The following is a 20,109-nucleotide window of genomic DNA, read 5'->3' on the forward strand; positions in this document are numbered from 1 at the left end:
ATTGGCAGGAGGCCTTCACTCTTTTGGATGGACATCATTTGCTAGGTCTCTTTTTACATGATTTGGAGTAAATGATGCAGTAATTAAACATTTATTCCTCATAATAGACCTTATAGCAAATTCTACTACAAAGTCCATGGTTGCACAACAGACTTCTTTAAATTCTCTTACAGCCATGCATAGAATGTCAGATGAACCCTGTATTAGTTCGTTCTCACACTGCTATGAAGAAATACCTGAGATTGGGTAATTTATAAAGGAAAGAGTTTTAATTGACTCACAGTTTCATATGGCTGGGGAGACCTCAAAAGCATGGCAGAAGGCTAATGAGGAGCAAATTCTCATCTTACATGGCAGCATGCAAGAGAGCTTGTACACGGGATCTCCCATTTATAAAACCATCAGCTCTCATGAGACTTATTCACTACCACAAGAACAATATGGGAGAAACTGCCCCCATGATTCAGCTATCTCCACCTGGCCCCACCCTTGACACATGGGGATTAATACAATTCAAGGTGAGAGTTGGGCGGGGACACAGCCAAACCATATCAGCCCCTCTCTGACTAGGATGACAAAAACTCAAAAAAAAGTATGATCGTGAAGTTGCCGTAATGTATGAATGACATGCTGAAGCCAGAAACCCAAAATGATGGTAACTGAGAGTGGCCCTAAATTTTGGTCTTACCTAAGTGAGAACCTGACCACAAGGGGGAAATATTTTAACAAAATTATGGGAGGCCATTGTTTAGGACTGAGCTCACACACTAGGCGCCAACAGATCAGGCCAAGCCAAAATGAAGTCACTCATACTAAATACAACAGAATTAAACTAAAACTTTAAGGAAACAAATAGATCCTAACATAGAGTAGGTTTTGTTTTCTCCTGAAAACAAGAGATTCCAGCACAAGGAGGTCCCCTCTGCTATAACCCTTATTAAAAAAAAAAAAAGTGGCCATGTGCAGTGTCTCACTCCTATAATCCCAGCACTTTGGGAGACTAAGGCAGGTGTATCACCTGAGGTCAGAAGTTCAAGACCAGTCTGGCCAATATGGCAAAACCCTGTCTCTACTAAGACTATGAAAATTAGCTGGGCATAGTGGTGGGCACCTGTAATCCCAGCTACTCAGGAGGCTGAGGCAGGAGAATTGCTTGAATCCAGGAGGTGGAGGTTGCATTGAGCCAAGATCGTGCTACTGCACTCCAGCCTGGGTGACAGAGTGAGACTCTGTCTCAAAAAAAAAAAAAAGTAACCTGAAGCTGAAGTCCATGTTCTCATCTTACAAAGCCCACTGTTCTACTGTCTCTCAGAGGGATTTGAGACCAAATAAGAACATCACAATGGGGACAGAGTGACATCAATGCCTAAAAATTTGGTCAACCTCTCAAAATTGAGAAGTTGACTAAGAGGTGAAGAGGTTGACCAAGAGGTGGCAATTGTTAAATTAAATTTAGTCGGAAGCTGCTTCCTTCTAAGTTCAGCCTAAAGGTTTTTCTGTACATATTGAACCGTAACCTAACTGGACATGTAAACAGACTGAAACTGACTTTTGTAACAAGTAGCCAAGTCTCAGCCAATCACAGAAGCCATATTTTAACCACTCATAAATAGCCAACTGTTTAGTATTCAAGTCAAATGCCAAGCTGTAACCAATCCGGCTGTTTTTGTACCTCATTTCTATTTCTGTACGTTGCTTTCCTTTTTCTGTCCATAAATCCTTTCTGGCCATGTGGCAGCATTGGAGTCTCTCTTAACCTATTCTGGTTCAAGGGGCTCCCCAATTCACAAATTATTATTTGCCCAATTAAACTCTGTTAAATTTAATCCATCTAAAGTTACTTCAAACAACAGAAAAAGAAATATAATGAATGACCCTTCCACATACTAAAAGCTGTTTAACCTGACTCATAATAAGAGAAATGCAAATTAAAAGATATTTTTTCTCACTTTCAAGATTATCAAAATCCAAAAGTTTGACAACATACCTGTAGTGAAGCTGTGGAGAAATAGTGCTCATACATTATTGGCAGAAGTGTAAATTGGCATAAACGCTACAGAAAATGTATTTGTAAGCATTAACTTGGCTGGGAGTAACAGTAAAACACAAAACAACGAATTGATTTTTCATGTTAAACTTCAAATGTAGGCAGACTAAGCATCAAGTGGCTCCATTCCAGGAAGTCCTCACTCAGACTACTTCTTTCTTGTTCCATTCTCAAGGTCATCTCATGCTTCAAAATGGCAATTCTAGCTCAAGCCATCATGCCCACATTTCAGTCAGCAAGTAAAAGAAAGGAAAGGAAAAGGAAAATTGAAACCTCCATTTAAGGAGGTTTCTTGGAAGTTGTAAGTAGTAAAAATCTCTGCCACAAATATTATTTTGTGAAATTTTTGTTTCAATTTTATAGAGACGTATATGTATACTCATTGACAGAGCAGAACATATTCCTTTTTTGTGTGTGACGCAGTCTTGCTCTATTGCCCAGGCTGGAGTGCAATGGCGCAATCTCGGCTCACTGCAACCTTGGCCTCCTGGGTTCAAGCAATTCTTCTGCCTCAGCCTCCCAAGTATCTGGGATTACAGGCACGTGCCACCACACCCAGTTAATTTTTGTATTTTTAGTAGAGACAGGGTTTCACCACGTTGACCAGGCTGGTCTCGAACTCCTGACCTCAGGTGATCTGTCCGCCTTGGCCTCCCAAAGTGCTGGGATTACAGGCATGAGCCACCGCGCCTGGCCACAAAATATATTCTTACAGTGAATCTCAATTTTTAAAATGTTGAAAACTACTATGCTAAGTGAGGCAGTATAATGTAGTACAAGAACACGGAAAGAAAACAGGCATGATTATTGTCTGAACTCCAGTGTGTCTTAGTTCACTGTCTGCTGCTATAACAGACTATCATACACTGGGTAATTTGTAATGAACAGAAGTTTACTTGGCTCACAGTTCTTGAGGCTGGGAAGTCCAAGAGCATGGTGCCAACATGTAGCAAAGGTCATTTCATGGTGGAAGGTAAGAAAGGACATGACACAGAGAAATGGGACTGAACTTATCCTTTTTATCAGTAACACCAAAACAAAAAAAAAATCATAAAGGATGAATTGATAAGTTCGACTATACAAAAATTTTGAAGTTCTACATATCAAAACATATTTTAAAATCAGTAGGGAAAGATGAAGTAGACAATAAATGCTGTTGGGACAATTAATTAGCCATTTAAAGAGAAAAAAACTGGCATCTCTGAAATTCCCAACATCAAAAGCATGTCGCAACATGCAAAAATCCTAAACGAAAAGACTGACAAATTCAACAGTAACACTCAAGGCCCAGGCAGGAAGCAGAAACCATACCAGCTATTTTAACAGAGAGGATTTAATATAAAGAATTGTTAACTAGGAACTCAGGGAATAAAAAGGCAGAAAGAGGACACTGAGATATCACAGGGAAAATGTAGAAAGCAGCTACTACCCATAGGACTGGGAGAACAAAGGGAAGGAGTGGGGATTATTAAAATTTAGAAGGTTAGTACCCTATCTCTACTAAAAATACAAAAAATTAGCCGGGTGTGGTGGCGGGTACCTGTAGTCCCAGCTACTCGGGAGGCTGAGGCAGAAGAATGGTGTGAACCCAGGAGGTGGAGCTTGCAGTGAGCCAAGATTGCCCCACTGCACTCCAGCCTGGGCGACAGAGCAAAATTCCTTCTCAGAAAAAAAAAAAAAAAAACTTAGAAGGTTGGAGATGGGGCTCATTGAACTGGAAGTCAGATCGCTGAAAGCATGGACAGGTGGGGTGCCCATTGGCTGGCATTTCTAAGGGAGTGCAATGAGGATGTTTCTGCAAGAATTGGAAAAACCACAAACTGAAACCCACTGCCACCCTAGAACCAAGTTACTACTGTGTGAAGATTCTTTGCTTAAGTGATGCTGACAGGAACAAAGAAAAGACCAAAAAGATCAAGCCCTGTATTCTTCCTTTATCCACCCAGTCTCCCTCTCCTGCCTCCCACTGGCAGGGCTTAGCAGGGAACCAGCTGGCAAAGCAGAAATGTGGTTTGCAGAGTCCAAGACCCACATCACAAAGCAGAATGCAGAAGGGTGGATTTGAAGCTGAATGATGATAGCTTAATAATCAGTACATTAGCTCTATATGAATATAAAACAACTAAATAAAATAACAAAAGCATCAGAAAAATTACATAATGCATATGTAATTTGGGAGTTGGAAAGACTAAAAAAAGGAAACTAAGAAGATGGTAAAGAAAAATATAGACATATTTGACAACATTAAAAAAATTAAAGGTGGTATAGCAAAAGATATCATAAACATAGACAAAAGACAAAAAATAGAGGAAACACTAGCAATACATATGAAAGATACATAATTAATATGTGTAATATATTAGGAGCTCTTGCAAATTATCAAGAAAATGGCAAAAACAATCTAGTAGAAAAAGGGCAAAAGTTATGAATAACAATTTACAAAAAATCCAAAGGATAATAAACATTGCAAGGCTGCTGGATCTCACTGTTTGTTAGGGAAACATAAATTAATATGTTAGTGAAATATAACTTCTATGAACACACGAAGCATGGATTAGATATAACACCTACTAGTGGTAGGGATGCAGGAAAAAGTATGCTCTATTTCACTGCTGAAAATGTGAAATAGTGAAGCCATTTAGGAAAGAAGTCTGAAAATACCTTTAAAAATGTTTAAATCATATTATTTCAATCTAGTAATCCCACAGATAAATCCCTGAGAATTTATCCAACAGATATAAAAGCATCAGTCCAAAATATACATTTCTGAAATATTTAGTATAAAAATATTTGAATAGCAAAACGTTGTGAAGGAAATAAACACCAATTAGTAGGGGAATGGTTGAATAAGCTGTGTGATTCATTGACTACAATGAAGCCATTAAAAGGACAGAATTCCATTTATACCAAGTAAATTGAAGAGATTTTTCACAATGTATTTTCAAGTAAGAAAAACAATCTGCAGGAAAGTATATACAATTTAGTCACATTATTATGAAATAAATGAAAATGTAAACATCCATATATGTATTTATTTATTTGTAGGCTATTATATAAACATAGAGAAAAGTCTGAAAAATAACAGGTCAGAAAGTTATTAGTGACCTGGAAGGATCAGAAGGAAAGAAAGAGGAACATGTAAATACCATAAAGAGATGATTAAAAGTCTGGTTAACAGGCTGGGCACGGTGGCTCATGCCTGTAATCCCAGAACTTTGGGAGGCCAAGGTGGGTGGATCACTTGAGGTCAGGATTTTGAGACCAGCCTGGCCAACCAACCTGGCTAAAAATACAAAAATTAGCCAGGTGTGGTGGTGCCTGCCTGTAATCCCAGCTACTCTGGAGGCTGAGGCATGAGGATTGCTTGAACCCGGGAGATAGAGGTTGCAGTGAGCTGAGATTACACCACTGTCCTCCAGCCTGGGCAACAGAGTGAGACTCTGTCTCAAAAAAATAAATAAATAAATAAATAAATAAATGTCTGGTTAACAAAATGTAAAAGAAAATAATATTTAACACCTTCATGTCAAGCATTGGTTGTTGTTTTTTAAATATTATATTATTAAACAGTTTGAGTCACAAGAATTTGCAAAAATAGTACAGCAAGTTCCCTTGTACTCTTCATCCAGCTTTTCCTAATATGTTACAAAACCATAGTGAGCAGGATTTTTTGCTCCTTAGTTCAGCTAAATCAGGTTTCTTGTCTCATGACCAGGAAAAATTAGACATGCAGACACATTGAAGGGTGAGGAGGGCAGAATTTTTTAAGTGAAAAGAAAGCTGTCAGCAAAAAGAGAAGGTCGCGCCAGCAGGCTCCAACCTCATAGACTGAATACCAGGCTGCCACACATGAGCTGAAGAGGACAGTCTGCTCCCCTGAGTAAGGTGTGAACTCCTGGTGGCTCCACCCCAATCCTCCAGTCCATTGCGGGCATGCCCTGACAAGACCCTGTGCAGGTTCCCTTATCTGCACAAAAATATCTGGTGTAAACATTTGTGCAGCAGGTCAGAGATTCTTCAGAGACCCTTTTTTATCTGCCTAGGCATTTGTCTGCCTCTTGCCTCTATCAATAGTATATTGTCAAAACCAGAAAATTGCAGTTGGTACAATACTATTAACTCAGGTACAGATCTTATTTGGATTTCACCAGTTTTTTACAACGAGAATTTATTTTTATTTTTATTTTATTTATTTATTTATTTTTGAGATGGAGTCTCACTCTGTCTCGCACAGGCTGGAGTGCAGTGGCTCAATCTCGGCTAAGTGCAGCCTCTGCCTCCTAGGTTCAAGCAATTCTCATGTCTCAGCCTCCTGAATAGCTGAGACTACAGGCATGTGCCACCACACCCAAGTAATTTTGTATTTTTAGTAGAGATGGGGTTTCATCATGTTGGCCAGGCTGGTCTTGAACTCCTGACCTTAGGTGATCCACCCACCTCGGCTTTCCAAAGTGCTGGGATTACAGGCATGAGCCACTGCACCCAGCTCAAGAATTGATATTTAAATGCATATTTTGTCATTTCCCAGAACTTGAGACAATAGTAAACCCATAAGTCCCATTACAAAACTCTGTAGAAGACTCATCTTAAGTAGTAAACTTCCCAGTTATCTCTTCTGAAAAGCTAAAAAGCAAATAGACCGCTTAAGTAAGGAAGCACATCCTTTTACAGCTCTTTTTGTAAAAGTCATGTAATCATCAGAGGTTAAATTGCTACCTTCCAGATCCTACACAGACTTTATTAGGAGTTAGATAGGCATCCTTGAGCCCACAACAAAAGTAAGAAGCTGCAAACAACAGGTTGATATTCATATCAGAAGGATGATACTCAAAAGGTTTAACAGCTAGTGTGGCCCAGCAACAATCAGCACTGAGGCCAGCTTTAAGCTACCGAAATAGCTGTCCTAGTGCCTCCCAGCTGAATTTCAGTCCTGAGGAAAGTAAGGCACAGAGACATACGTATTTATTAATCTGTAAAGTAAGATTCTGATCCAGATCTCAAAACTCCTAAATTTTCCTGCAAAGAAATAGGATAACTGATATGGTTTAGCTCTGTGTCCCCACCCAAATCTCATCTTGAATTGTAATCCCCATGTGTCGAGGGAGGGAAGTGATTGGATCATGGGGGGGTGTTTTCCCCCTTGCTGTTTTCGTGATAGTGACTAAGTTCTCATGAGATCTGATGATTTAATAAGTGTTTGACAGTTCCTCCTTCGCACACTCACATTCCCTCCTGCCACCTTGTGAAGAAGGTGCCTGCTTCCCCTTCCACAATGATTGTAAGTTTCCTGAGTCCTCCCCAGCCACGTGGAACTGTGAGTCAATGGAACCTCCTTTGTTTATAAATTACCGAGTGTCAAGTAGTATCTTTATAGCAGTGTGAAAATGAACTAATACAATAACCTTCCTTATTATACTCAACTAAAGAAAACTTTTAAATTACAAAATGACTATCGCGAGCCTGGAGCATTATTTCTAAAATGCTTTTCCTCAGAGCAGTATTTTGCTATTAGCATATTACAGTTATAGTCTGAAATTTACATTTTAAAAACATTACTTCAAAATTTTTAGAAAAATAAGTCACACACACATACACACACACTATAAATAACCATTAGTTCCTGAGAACAATAGATGAATAAACATGAGACCTACCAAGTAGCTCAATAGTTCTTCATGGTTTTGAAATTCTACAGATTAATTTTTATTTTCTCATGTGAGCAATTGCTTTGTGTTATTTCTCTGTACTCTATAAAATAAAATATCAAACCTTAAATTTTCTCACTGTATAGTAGATACATTCCTAATTCACTTGTTACCATTTACAGTTCACATAAAACATGGAACACAAACACATTAAACATGTGAGAATGGTAAGGATTTAGGGAAACAGGAACTCTCATTGGTAGAGGGAGTCAACTGGCACTTTTCAGGAAGAAACATTTTAATATTTAGTAAGAAGCTACAAAACTGTTTATCCTTTGGACTTCCACTGCTAGGATTCTATTCTAATTGAATAACCAGGTATCTAAATAAAGATTTATATATAAGAAATATATAAGAATGTTGATCCCATCAATGTTTACAGAGTGAAAAATCAGAAACATTATATATCTCTAGCAGTTAGGGTATGGGTATATAAAATATGGTACATACTTAAGAAAGAAAACACTACAACTTTTTTTTTTGAGACCATCTCACTCTGTTCTCCAGGCTTGAGTACAGTGGTATGATCATGGCTCACTGCAGCCTTGACCTCTCAGGCTCAAGTGATCCTCCTACTTCAGCCTCCCAAGTAGTTGGTACTTTACAGGTACATGCCACCACACTCCACTAATTTTATTTTTTATTTTTTGTAGAGACAGGTCTCACTCTATTGCCCAGCCTGGTCTTGAACTTCTGGACTCAAGCAATCCTCCCACCTGGGCCTTCCAAAGGCATGCAATTACAAGTGTGAGCCACTGCGCCTGGCCTACAACTTTTAAAAACAGTATTTTAAAAGTATAGTTAAAGATATGGAGAAATCTTCGGTGGAAAAAGTTAATAAGGGCAATTTGCTTTTTGTAGAAATATTCCAGCTAATACATGAAGAGGGAATGATAGAATTAAAACACCACCACTTTGCAACCCTTAGTAAACCAAATGGATCTGGGCAATGACCATCAATAGCTTTTTAAATCACAAAGAGTCAAGCAGACATTATGAACCTTCTTATTAAAGTACACAAAATACTTTTTAAAAAGTCTTGCCCCCCCCAACCAAAAAATAAAAATCAAAACTGAATCTAATCAAGCCGAGATCTAACTACCAATTTATGGAAATAAAGGGCAGGGGAGCATATTAAACTACACTGTGGCAAAGCAGTCAGTAAAATCTGGATGTAGGAAACTCAACAAGACAACCTGATTTCTGTTAAAAAGTCATTTTGAAGGAATAAAAAGAGATTGAGTAGGAAGCAACAGATGAAGAGAATCTTAAGTGATATATCAGTGAACTATTAATATAATGTATGGACTTTCTAAGAATCCTGATTCAAATAAAGAAACTAAATATATATATTTATACAGAAAAAATTACTCATGACACTTTTTTTTTTTTTGAGACAGAGTCTCGCTTTGTCACCCAGGCTGGAGTGCAGTGGCGCAAACTCAGCTCACTGCAAGCTCCGTCTCCAGGGTTCAAGCGATTCTCCTGCCTCAGCCTCCCAAGTAGCTGGGAATACAAGCATGTGCCATCACCCCCAACCAAATTTTTGTATTTTTAGTAGAGACAGGGTTTCACCCTGTTAGCCAGGATGGTCTTGATCTCCTGATGTCATGATCTGCCTGCCTTGGCCTCCCAAAGTGCTGGGATTACAGGCGTGAGCCACCGTGCCCAGCCCATGACACTTATTAAAGATGATAAGGCAGACTTTATTCAGGGGTGACCATGGTGATAGGTATAGGGTCCACTGCAGCAAGGTCTTGCATTGGAGGAGAGAGATTACACTTGACTCTGACTGCAGCAAGGACAAGTGGGGATTTATAACCAAAGATCAGGGTGGGGTCAGTGGATGGAAAATTACTAAGAAGAAACAGCAAGGATAAGAAGTTTCTGGCTAAACAGACTTTACAGGATTATTGCTGAAGGCAGACCAGGGTGGTAATATATCAAGAGTGGTCACATACCAAGGTTGAGGAATTTTCACTGAACTGACTGTAGGATTCTTGCTCTAACTGGCTTCTACACAGACAGAGAGGGAAGCCCAAGTTTAGGCCTAGTCAGAAAAGACTCAGGAGACTGACTGAAGTTTTAGTCAAAAAGAGAGTCTTTGTCTATATGTAAACCTAGGAAATATGAACACTGGAGATTTGGTAATATTAAGAAATCATGGATAATGATAAAGGTAATCATTTTTTAAAAAAGAGTTCCTATCTTTTAGACTTACATACTGAAATATTTGTGGATGAAATAATAATATGAAGTGATGGTTTGAAATGTGCTTCAAATATCCCTGAGCAGAAGGGGACTGGGAGGGGTTTTTAGTCATTTCAGGCTGCTATAACAAAGTTCCATAGACTGGGTGACTCAAACAACAAACATTTAGTTTCTCACAGCTCTGGAGGATGGGAAGTGAAAGATCAAGGTGCCAGAAGATTTCGTGTGTTGTGAGGGCCCTCTTCCAGTTTACGGACAGGCTCCTTGCTGTATCCTCACATGGCGTGCACACACACACACACACACACACACACACACACACAGAGAGAGAGAGAGAGAGAGAGAGAGAGAGAGAGAAAGAGAACTCTAGTCTCCTCCTCTTCTTAAAAGGACATTGATCTCATCATGAAGGCCCCACCATCAAGACCTCAGCTAAACCCAGTCACCTCCCAAAGGCCCCACCTCCTAATACTGTCACATTGGGGGTTAGAGCTTCCACATGTGAATCTGGGGGAGACACAAACATTCAGTCCTTAACAGTGGAGTAGAGATAAAACACGTTTGTCCACAAGCTAATAATTGTCAAAGCTGGAGGATAGGAATGTGGGGGTTCATTCTCTATTTTTGTGTGTGGAATTTTCCATAATATAATTTTTTTAATACAAGTAGACTCACAAGAGACTAAGGACATTTCCTGGGGCGTATAGATATAGATATACATTTTTTTTTGAGACAGAGTCTCGCTTTGTCACCCAGGCTGGAGTGCAGTGACGCGATCTCGGCTCACTGCAACCTCCGCCTCCCGAGTTCAAGCGATTCTCCCACCTCAGCCTCCCGAGTAGCTAGGATTACAGGCACTCGCTATCGTGCCCGGCTTATTTTTTTGTATTTTTAGTAGAGACGAGGTTTCACCATGTTGGCCAAGCTGGTCTTGAACTCGTGACCTCAGGTGATCCGCCTGGGCCATATTTTTTATGCCTTGTAATGAATAAACAAATAGCCTGTAATCCCAACACTTTGGGAGGCCAAGGTGGGCGGATCACAAGGTCAGGAGAGTGAGACCATCCTGGCTAACACAGTGAAACCCTGTCTCTACTAAAAATACAAAAAATTAGCCAGGCATGGTGGCGGGTGCCTGTAGTCCCAGCTACTCGGGAGGCTGAGGCAGGAGAATAGCATGAACCCAGAAGGCAGAGCTTGCAGTGAGCCGAGATTGCGCCACTGCACTCCAGCCTGGGCGACAGAATGAGACTCCGTCTCAAAAAAAAAAAAGAATTGCAATTATTTAGAATTATTTACAATATGACTTGTAACCTGAAGTTCCTTTTCAGGTTATAAGTCCTAAATTTGGATTTGGAAAATATAGCAATCATGCCCTTGGTCTAGAGAAAATATTCATCTATGCATCTAAGTCTTCGCTGCCAAGGCCTGTAAGACTCAGGATACAGGGCAAATCTTCCCTAAGTCATTGGCACTGACCCCAGAGGTGTCACATCTAGAGCCTTAAGCAAGTTCTTCATCCAGAGATTAGAGATGATCATGTCAAGGAGGAAATATAATTTATCCTCAACATCATAAGTTTGCAATTCGACAGATTATCAAGAGAAAACAAGCAAGTTTATTAACACCTGCAGTGTACATCACGCAGGCGAAACATAATCAGAAGGTGACTCAAAGCAGTGGTTTAGAATTCTGGCATATATATGTTTTAATAAAAAAAAAAATTCAAGAGAAGTGACAAGACAAAGGAAATCAGGTTTAGGCTTCCAAAGGCAGGAAACTATGGGGAGGTAAATATATGGGGAAATTAATGGTAGGTAATGGGTCATTATTAAGTTTGTTTGAAGATTCCTTTGGTGCTATCTCTAAGCTGATAAGAGTTATTTCCAGTGAAGGAGAATGTATATCCTGTTTTTAGGTAGAAAAGCTGGGAGGATAGAAAGAGCTCTTCCTCTGTTTGCTTAATTGCCTTTAGCTCAAAAATATTGGTGTCAAAGAGGCATGTTTTGGGGTCATATATTCTAATTTCTTTCCGTTTTTATTTAGTTCAGTCCTCTAGAATTTTTCTTCTAAGTAACTTAAGTCCAAGAAGAGAAATGCAGAGACATTCTGGATTTGCTTAGAGTCACCTGGATAAACTTATTTATTCTTTCCTCAATGTACATTTATTAAACCCGTACTTTTCAATAACATTTAATAATTTAATGACATAATAAATATATATAGTAAAATATATATATTATGTATATAGTATAAATATATTTATATATGAAATATATATGTACTATATATTATATACTATATATAGCATAGATATATTTATATATATATCTAAATATTTATTTATATATTTAGTATATATATTAGTATATAAATATATCTATGCTATATAGTATATAATATATAGCATATATTTTATATATATATAGCATGCATATATATATATATATATATATATATATATAGCATATGTTATATATTTTTAAGTTTAGTAAATATAGGCCGGGCGCAGTGGCTCACGCCTATAATCCCAGGACTTTGGGAAGCTGGGGTGGGCAGATCACCTGAGGTGGGGAGTTTGAGACCAGCCTGACCAACAGGAGAAACCCCGTCTCAACTAAAAATAACAAAATTAGCCAGGTGTGGTGGCACATGCCTGTAATCCCAGCCACTTGGGAGGCTGAGGCAGGAGAATTGCTTGAACCCGGGAGGCGGAGGTTGTGGTGAGCCAAGATTGCGCCACTGCACTCTAGCCTGGGCAACGAGAGCAAAAAACTCCATCTCAAAAAAAAAAAACAGTTTAGTAAAAATATAGTATATAGTAAATTATATAGTATATAATTTAGTATATATCTACCATATATATACACACATAAACATACTTATACACACATTCACACACTTACAAGTACATGCACATTTATATCAGTTGTGATCTGAAGCCAGAAAAAAAAAATTCAAACTTTTTTTTCTCTTTCTATACCCCTTACTCTTTTGTATGAAATATGATTACGAGGGCTAATAGTTACAGAATAAGTAAGCTAACTTTTCTGTAGTAAATAGTTCACAGATACTTCCTTTATATAGTAACTATTTTCTTTTTAGCAGTGCTATGGTTTGAATGTCCCCTCCAAAACTCATGTCAAAACTTAATCCCCAATGTGGCATTATTGAGAGGTGGGCCCTTTAAGAGGTGACTGGATCATGAAGGCTCTACCCTCATGAATGGATGAATTCATTCATAGATAAATGAATTTGAAACTGCCTTTGCAAAAATTATAACAGTGAGAAAATTATGATAGTAAAAGAGATCTGATCTAACCAACCCCCATCTTCTCTTTAGCTTCCAAACTGCCCTCAATCATTCCTGGGCTTGGGCCAAGCTAACTTTGGGAGACAGTTTATAGTTTCAGTGATAATAACTATTCCCCAAAACCAAACTGCCTTTGTGAAACTAATGAAAGACCACCAGGTTAGGAGGATGAGAGGAGCCTGAATTCTGCTAAGTTGTAGATGTAAACAATTAACAGCCATTATTCAGGAGGTCACAAGATTTGCAACTTCCCCAATTACTCTTGCAGATAACATCACTATTGTAGAACCTAAGACTGCCCTTTGGAGATATCTTTTCAGGTTTTTGCATTTCTGGTCAATGGCTCCACCCAGACCCAGCAATGGTCCTGTGGCCTCACCCAGAAGAAGATTCCACATACACAAGGACCATTTTCCACAACCCAGTGATTGCATCCTCAGCCAGTCAGCAGTACCCATTCCCTGGCCCACCAAACTATTCTTGAAAAACCCTAGCCTCTGAATTTTGGGGGAGGCTGATTGGAGTGATAATAAACTCTGGTCCCCATTCAGCCAGTTTTATGTCAATTAAACTTTTTCTCTATTGCAATTCCCCTGTCTTGATAAGTCAGCTCTTTCTGGGCAGTGGGCAAAATGAACCCATTGGGTGGTTACAGATTAATTAGTTAATAGATTAATAGGCTTTATAAGAAGAAGAAGAGAGACCTGGGCTAGCATGTTAACACACTCAGCCCCCTCCCCATATAATACCTTGCTTTGCCTCAGGACTCTTCAGAGAGTCTCCCAGCAAGAAGGCTTTCACCAGATGTTTCCCTTCCTGCTTTGACTTCCAAGGCTCCAGACCAGTAAGAAATACATTTCATTTCTTATAGATTACCCACTTTCAGGTATTTTGTTATAAGTAATAGAAAATGGACTAAGGCAAGCAGTAAACCAGATGTTTGAAGTTGAGAGAAGACCTAAGAGTACTGTTACCGTACCCTGTGCAAGAGCTGTTCTTCAATTATCCTTTCTCCTTTGGAATCATCCATGACCCAGGTTAGAAATATACACCTAAGCATCCAAAGCTCTGAAAAATAACCAGGAAATTTAGGAAGAGCAAAGGGCACAAGTGCCAAATTAATAAAATTATCTATTTAGGGCAATTATTTTCATTTGTACAGTAGGGTGAAGTAACTAGATTATGTAATATATATATACTATAGTTACAATATATATTATAACTATCTGTGTAAGTAAAAGCTCTACCTGAAGAGGTAATGTGTAATGAATGAAAGTGTCTCAGAGGTGTTTGAACCAGAGCAACTCCATCTTAATTAGCAGAAGGGTAAAATGAGGCTAAAACCTACTGGGCTCCATTCCCAGACAGTTAAGGCATTCTAAGTCACAGGGTGAGATGGGAGGTCAGCACAAAATACAGATCATAAAGACCTTGCTGATAAAACAGTTGCAGTAAAGAAGCTAGCCCAAACCCACCAAAACCAAGATGGTGATGAGAGTGACCTCTGGTCGTCCTCACTGCTATACTCCCACCAGTGCCATGACAGTTTACAAATGCCATGGCAATGTCAGGAAGTTACCCTATATGGTCTAAACAGGGGAGGCATGAATAACTGACCCCTTGTTTCACATATCATCAAGAAAAACTATTAAAATCGGCAATCAGCAGCTCTCGGGGCTGCTCTGTCTCTGGAGTAACCATTCTTTTATTCCTTTACTTTCGTAATAAACTTGCTTTCACTTTACTGTATGGACTTGCCATGAATTCTTTCTTGCATGAAATCCAAGAACCCTCTGGTGGGGTCTGGATTGGTACCCCTTTCCTGTAACAAAAGCAGTACTGGAGGAAGGCTACCAGATAAAATTCCCTGCATCACAATTTGAAAGTTGTGTGATCTTGGGCAAATTATTTCATATTTCTGTACTTTCATTTTCTCATCTATAAAATTTGGGTGACACTAATGCCTATTTTATTGAGTCCTGGTGAGGATGACATGGGAGAGAAAAAGAGAGAATTATTAGGCACAGCCTCTGTCATGTAATATGACACCAAATTGTAGCGAGGAGGAAGAGTAACAGGAACTCTGATAGTCTTATATTTTGCTTACGTTTTATAGTTATGACTATAAAATGGTATGTACACTTTTGAAAGCTGTTCTTCAGTTTCTAATCAAGTTCAGCTTACACTTACCATATGATCCAGCAATCCACTACTAGGCATTTACCCAAGATAAATAAAAAATTAAATTTACAAGTTCTGTTCAGAAGTGTTCATAGCATCTTTGTTCATAACCAGAAACAACCCAAATGTTCATCAACAGGAAAACTAATCAACAAATCGTGGTATGTTCACACAATGGAATACTACTCAGCAATATAAAAGAATGAACAACTGAAACACACAACAATGTGGAAAAATATCACAGACATGATTTTGATCAAAAGAAGCCACATAGTAAAGAATACATACTTTATTTTTCCATTTATGTGAATTTAACAAACAGGCAAAATTAATTTTTTTTTTTTTTTTTTGAGACAGAATCTCACACTGTTGCCTGGGCTGGAGTGCAGTGGCGTGATCTCGGCTCACGGCTACCTCTGCCTCCCGGGTTCAAGTGATTCTCCTGCCTCAGCCTCCCGAGTAGCTGGGACTACAGGCATGCATCACCACGCCTGGCTACTTTTTTGTATTTATAATAGAGATGGGGTTTCACTGTGTTGGCCAGGCTGGTCTCAAACTCCTGACCTCAGGTGATCCACCCGCCTCGGCCTCCCAAAGTGCTGGGATTACAGGCATGAGCCACCGCGCCCGGCCCATCTCATTTATGTTTAAATTTACTTATTTAGTGTTTATTGATCATTTAGTTTATGCCAACAGTTTTTACATATACTTTGCTACATGTACTTTCATATATTCTTATAATGATTCTATGATTTAGGCATTATTATTATACAGCAATATATGATACATGGCTAAGAGAGGTTAAGTAACTTAATCAAGGCCACACAACTAGTAAGTGATATTGCTGGGTTTGGGGTCTTTTCACTTACAATGCTATCTTGTCTTCCTTACTGCAGACTGAGTTTGCAAATCAATCTCCTAACTAGAACAAATCATGTTAATTGGAGTTTATTATTATTATGTACTTAAGCAAACTTTTTAACATAGTTTCAGACTTGTGACCTACACAACTGTGAGAGAATAAATGGGTATTGCTTTAAGCCACTATGTTTGTGATATCTTGTTACACCAGCAATAGGGAAATAATACAGATATCTTGCTCTTTTCCAAACCAGGCACCAGCCACTGCCAAAGCATTTTCCACGAAGGATGCTATGGGCACCCCAAAATATGTAATACTATACGATGCCCACATTAGATGTTAAATATGCTTTTCAAAAATAAAATTACTGTTTTACTGAGGGATATATTGGTGACTAGGAGTAGAAAGCCATTCAAGCAACTGAAGCTACAGGGAGTTTATTTTGAGGATAAAGAGGGAAATCTCATGGACCACCAAGCACAGATAATGAACTTAGCCACTACATGAAAGAAAAGGGATCAGATAGCATTTACAGAAAAGGTTTCCCACACAGCTTCAAGCAGGAGCCGAATGAGAATAAATATAAAAATAGATAATACCAACAAACTAGTTTAAATGCTCCATTTCCCCCCACACACTGCACATTCATGGGTTATTTGATAACATCTTCTAAACTTCTGGTTATGTAAAAGCTATGCAATTTAGGATTTTAAAGAAATATCTAGGGTTGCCACACTTGGGGGAAACAGGGAGGAGGGGTACAGAGTAGTACTTTTTTTTTTTTTGAGATGAAGTCTTGCTCTGTCTCCCGGCTGGAGTGCAGTGGTGTGATCTTAGCTCACAGCAACCTCTGCCTCCCGGGTTCAAGTGATTCTGCTACCTCAACCTCCTGAGTAGCTGGGATTACAGGTGTGTGCCACCACATGCAGCTGATTTTTAATTTTTAGTAGAGATGGGGTTTTGCCATGTTGGCCAGGCTGGTCTCGAACTCCTAACCTCAGGTGATCCACCCGCCTCTGCTTCCCAAATTGCTGGGATTACAGGCGTGAGCCACCGTGCCCGGTCCAGAGTAGTACTGTGAATGAAAGGAAAATTCACAGGTCTTTATGATGGCTTGGGTGAGAGACAATGAGGAATTACATATGATTCCCAGAATTCCAGCTCCTCTATAAGCTTCAAGGGGACAAATGCAGAATCTTTCTTTTTGTTTCCATTGTATCTACAGTGTTCAGCACACAGTAGATGCTCAATAATTGTTTGTTGTTCAGTTATAGAAACCACTGAATTTTGTTCTATTTTTAACAGGGAAATGACATGATCAGGTAGCTAGCTTGTCAGCAGTGTGGAGGATGAACAAGGCCCAGAGAGGATGGCAGAGACTGAGAGCTGTCTATCCAAATGCAGCCTCCTTTCCTTCCTGAGCATATAGCTAGCTGACATTTCCCAGTGTCCTCTTAAGTTGGGTGTGGCCATGTGAGCATGTTCTAGCCAAATGGAAGTGATGGAAGTGATGCACACCACTTCCACACCAGCACCTTAAGACCAGGCTGACCCTTTTCCTGCTTTCCCTTTCCACCAGCTGAATTTTGGCAATGGTGACCCTGCCTCAATCATGCAAATGAGACGAATGTCCTTGCAAATGACAAAGGCCTAAGATGGAAGGAGTTTGGATCTGTGAATCACTACATGGAGAAAAGCCACCTGCTGACCTAGAAACTTACTCTGGATGAGATGAGAAATGAATTTATTGTTCTTTAAGATGCTGAATTTTGGAGGTTTATTTTTTCTATCAACATAGCCACCGTTATTAACATGGGGTGGGAGTCAGAGAGTGACACTAGAAACAGGACTATTTTAATAAACCAGGTAAGAGATGATGAATACTGGCCAGGCACAGTGGCTCACGCCTGTAATCCCAGCACTTTGGAAGGCCGAGGTGGGTGGATCACCTGAGGTCAGGAGTTTGAGACCAGCCTGACCAATATGATGAAACCCGTCTCTACTAAAAATATAAAAGATTAGTTGGGCATGGTTATGTGTGCCTGTAGTCCCACTACTTGGGAGGCTGAGGCAGGAGAATCACTTGAACCCAAGAGGCGGAGGTTGCAGTGAGCCAAGATCGCGCCATTGCATTCCAGCCTGGGTGACAGAGTGAGACTCTGTCTCAAAAAAAAGAAAGATGATGAAAACCTGTGATGGGATTGGTGGGGGTAGGTGAAGAAAAGATATGAACAAATTTATAAAATACACTCAACATGACTGCTTTACCTTCAAATTTCTTAAAATCTTGACTCTTCTGTAGCTTACTACAAGATTTTCTGCAAGGAGACTTTATTCCCACCGGTTAACTAAAACTTCTCTTTCCAAATTTATTAGAGGCCCAAAACCAGCAAATCCAATCTGGCCTTTTCTTGGTCTTTATAGTTTTCTCCTCTCTATAGCATACAACACTGTTGATCACCCCACCCACCCTGTAGCTTTTTACATGCTGGCTCTAATACCTTCCATTCTTTCTGTGTTGTTGTTGTTGTTTTCCATCAGCTTATTCTTATTCCATGCCCTTCTAAACATAGGGGCTCCTCAAGGTCCTGCCCTTAAATGCATTCTCCTTTTTTTATCTAGACACATTCACTCTCATGGCTTCAACTAGGCAGAATGTGACTGACCAACAGTGTGGCTCATCCTTGTGGAGGAGAACAGATGCCAATTAATTTGACGTGACCGTATCCAACCCAGGAAGTGGGTGGGAGGTAGGAAGGCAAATGAGCATCTCTCTCTTCCTATTTCAGATATGAATAGGTTATTTCCTCTGATGGAAAAAAACATGCAGAACTTTCTGTAAGTGAAGGAGTGGACTTTGGAGAACAAGCAGGATTGTCCAATAAATGACCTGAGAACACTTTTTGTGTTGCCTGCCTATGAACAGTTGGTTCCCTGTCCGCCAGGTGGAAGGGGCTATGCCTGAACTCAGCTTCCCAAGAGACCTGGTGGTTGAACTGCTAATGTTTTCCTGAATCTGCATGAACAGGTGGTGTCTAGCCTCACAGTTTCAAATGCTAAAGCCTGAATGGTTTACCTCCAGTAAACCTCCAGTAGGAAACAACCTACTTGACTCTAGACTTCTTTTACCCACTACTGTCACTCACCAATCAGAACCTGTCAGCTCCTCAAAACTTTATTAGTGCCTATGAATTTTCTTTCAAAGTAATACATAACATTTCTCCTTTTTTAAAACCTCCAACCTTCCCTTTGTTCTTCATACATACCCAAAACCACCATGCCGGTATTTATGCCCTGAATTGCAATTCTTGTGTCCCAAATAAAACATTTTAAAATTAGTCTCTCTATTTTATTTGACTTTGGCAATCTTATGCAATTTATTGAATACTGTGCTGAAAGTTTTCTGAGCACGTTTAACGTAGGCTAGGTTAAGCTATAATGTTTGGTATGTTAGGTATATTAAACATATTTTCAACTTATGATGTTTTCAATTTACAATTAGTTTATTGGGATGTAACCCCATCATAAGTCAAGGAGCATCTGTAGTTTGAAATAGTAAGATTACATTATGAAGAAAGGTTTAAATCCCTGATCTGCCTGCAATTTGTCTGAGGCTTGGTTGAGACAATTGCCTGTACCTATTACACCATAGTTCACTTTCCCATCCTTCCTAGGCGTTAAATTGTGTTCCCTTCAGCCTACGTCACCCAGGAGAGTTGGGAGACTGGGTGGTAATCATATGTGTGATCAATGCTTCTGAAATTTTGTTTCTTTAGAGAAACCAAAAATA

The 20,109-nt window shown here is 39.4% G+C and overlaps 1 long non-coding RNA gene across 1 annotated transcript in view; it reads left to right on the forward strand.

Moving 5' to 3' along the window:
* LOC101136036 (uncharacterized) overlaps positions 1 to 20,109 on the forward strand; it is a 42,448-nt gene that overhangs the window by 16,997 nt on the left and 5,342 nt on the right. The window contains exon 3 of the long non-coding RNA XR_002007389.4: positions 18,942 to 19,069. This is a non-coding gene — a long non-coding RNA (uncharacterized lncRNA). The remainder of the gene's footprint in view (positions 1 to 18,941; positions 19,070 to 20,109) is intronic.

The sequence above is a fragment of the Gorilla gorilla genome, chromosome 13, assembly GCF_029281585.2.
Source record: "Gorilla gorilla gorilla isolate KB3781 chromosome 13, NHGRI_mGorGor1-v2.1_pri, whole genome shotgun sequence".
NCBI lineage: Eukaryota > Metazoa > Chordata > Mammalia > Primates > Hominidae > Gorilla > Gorilla gorilla.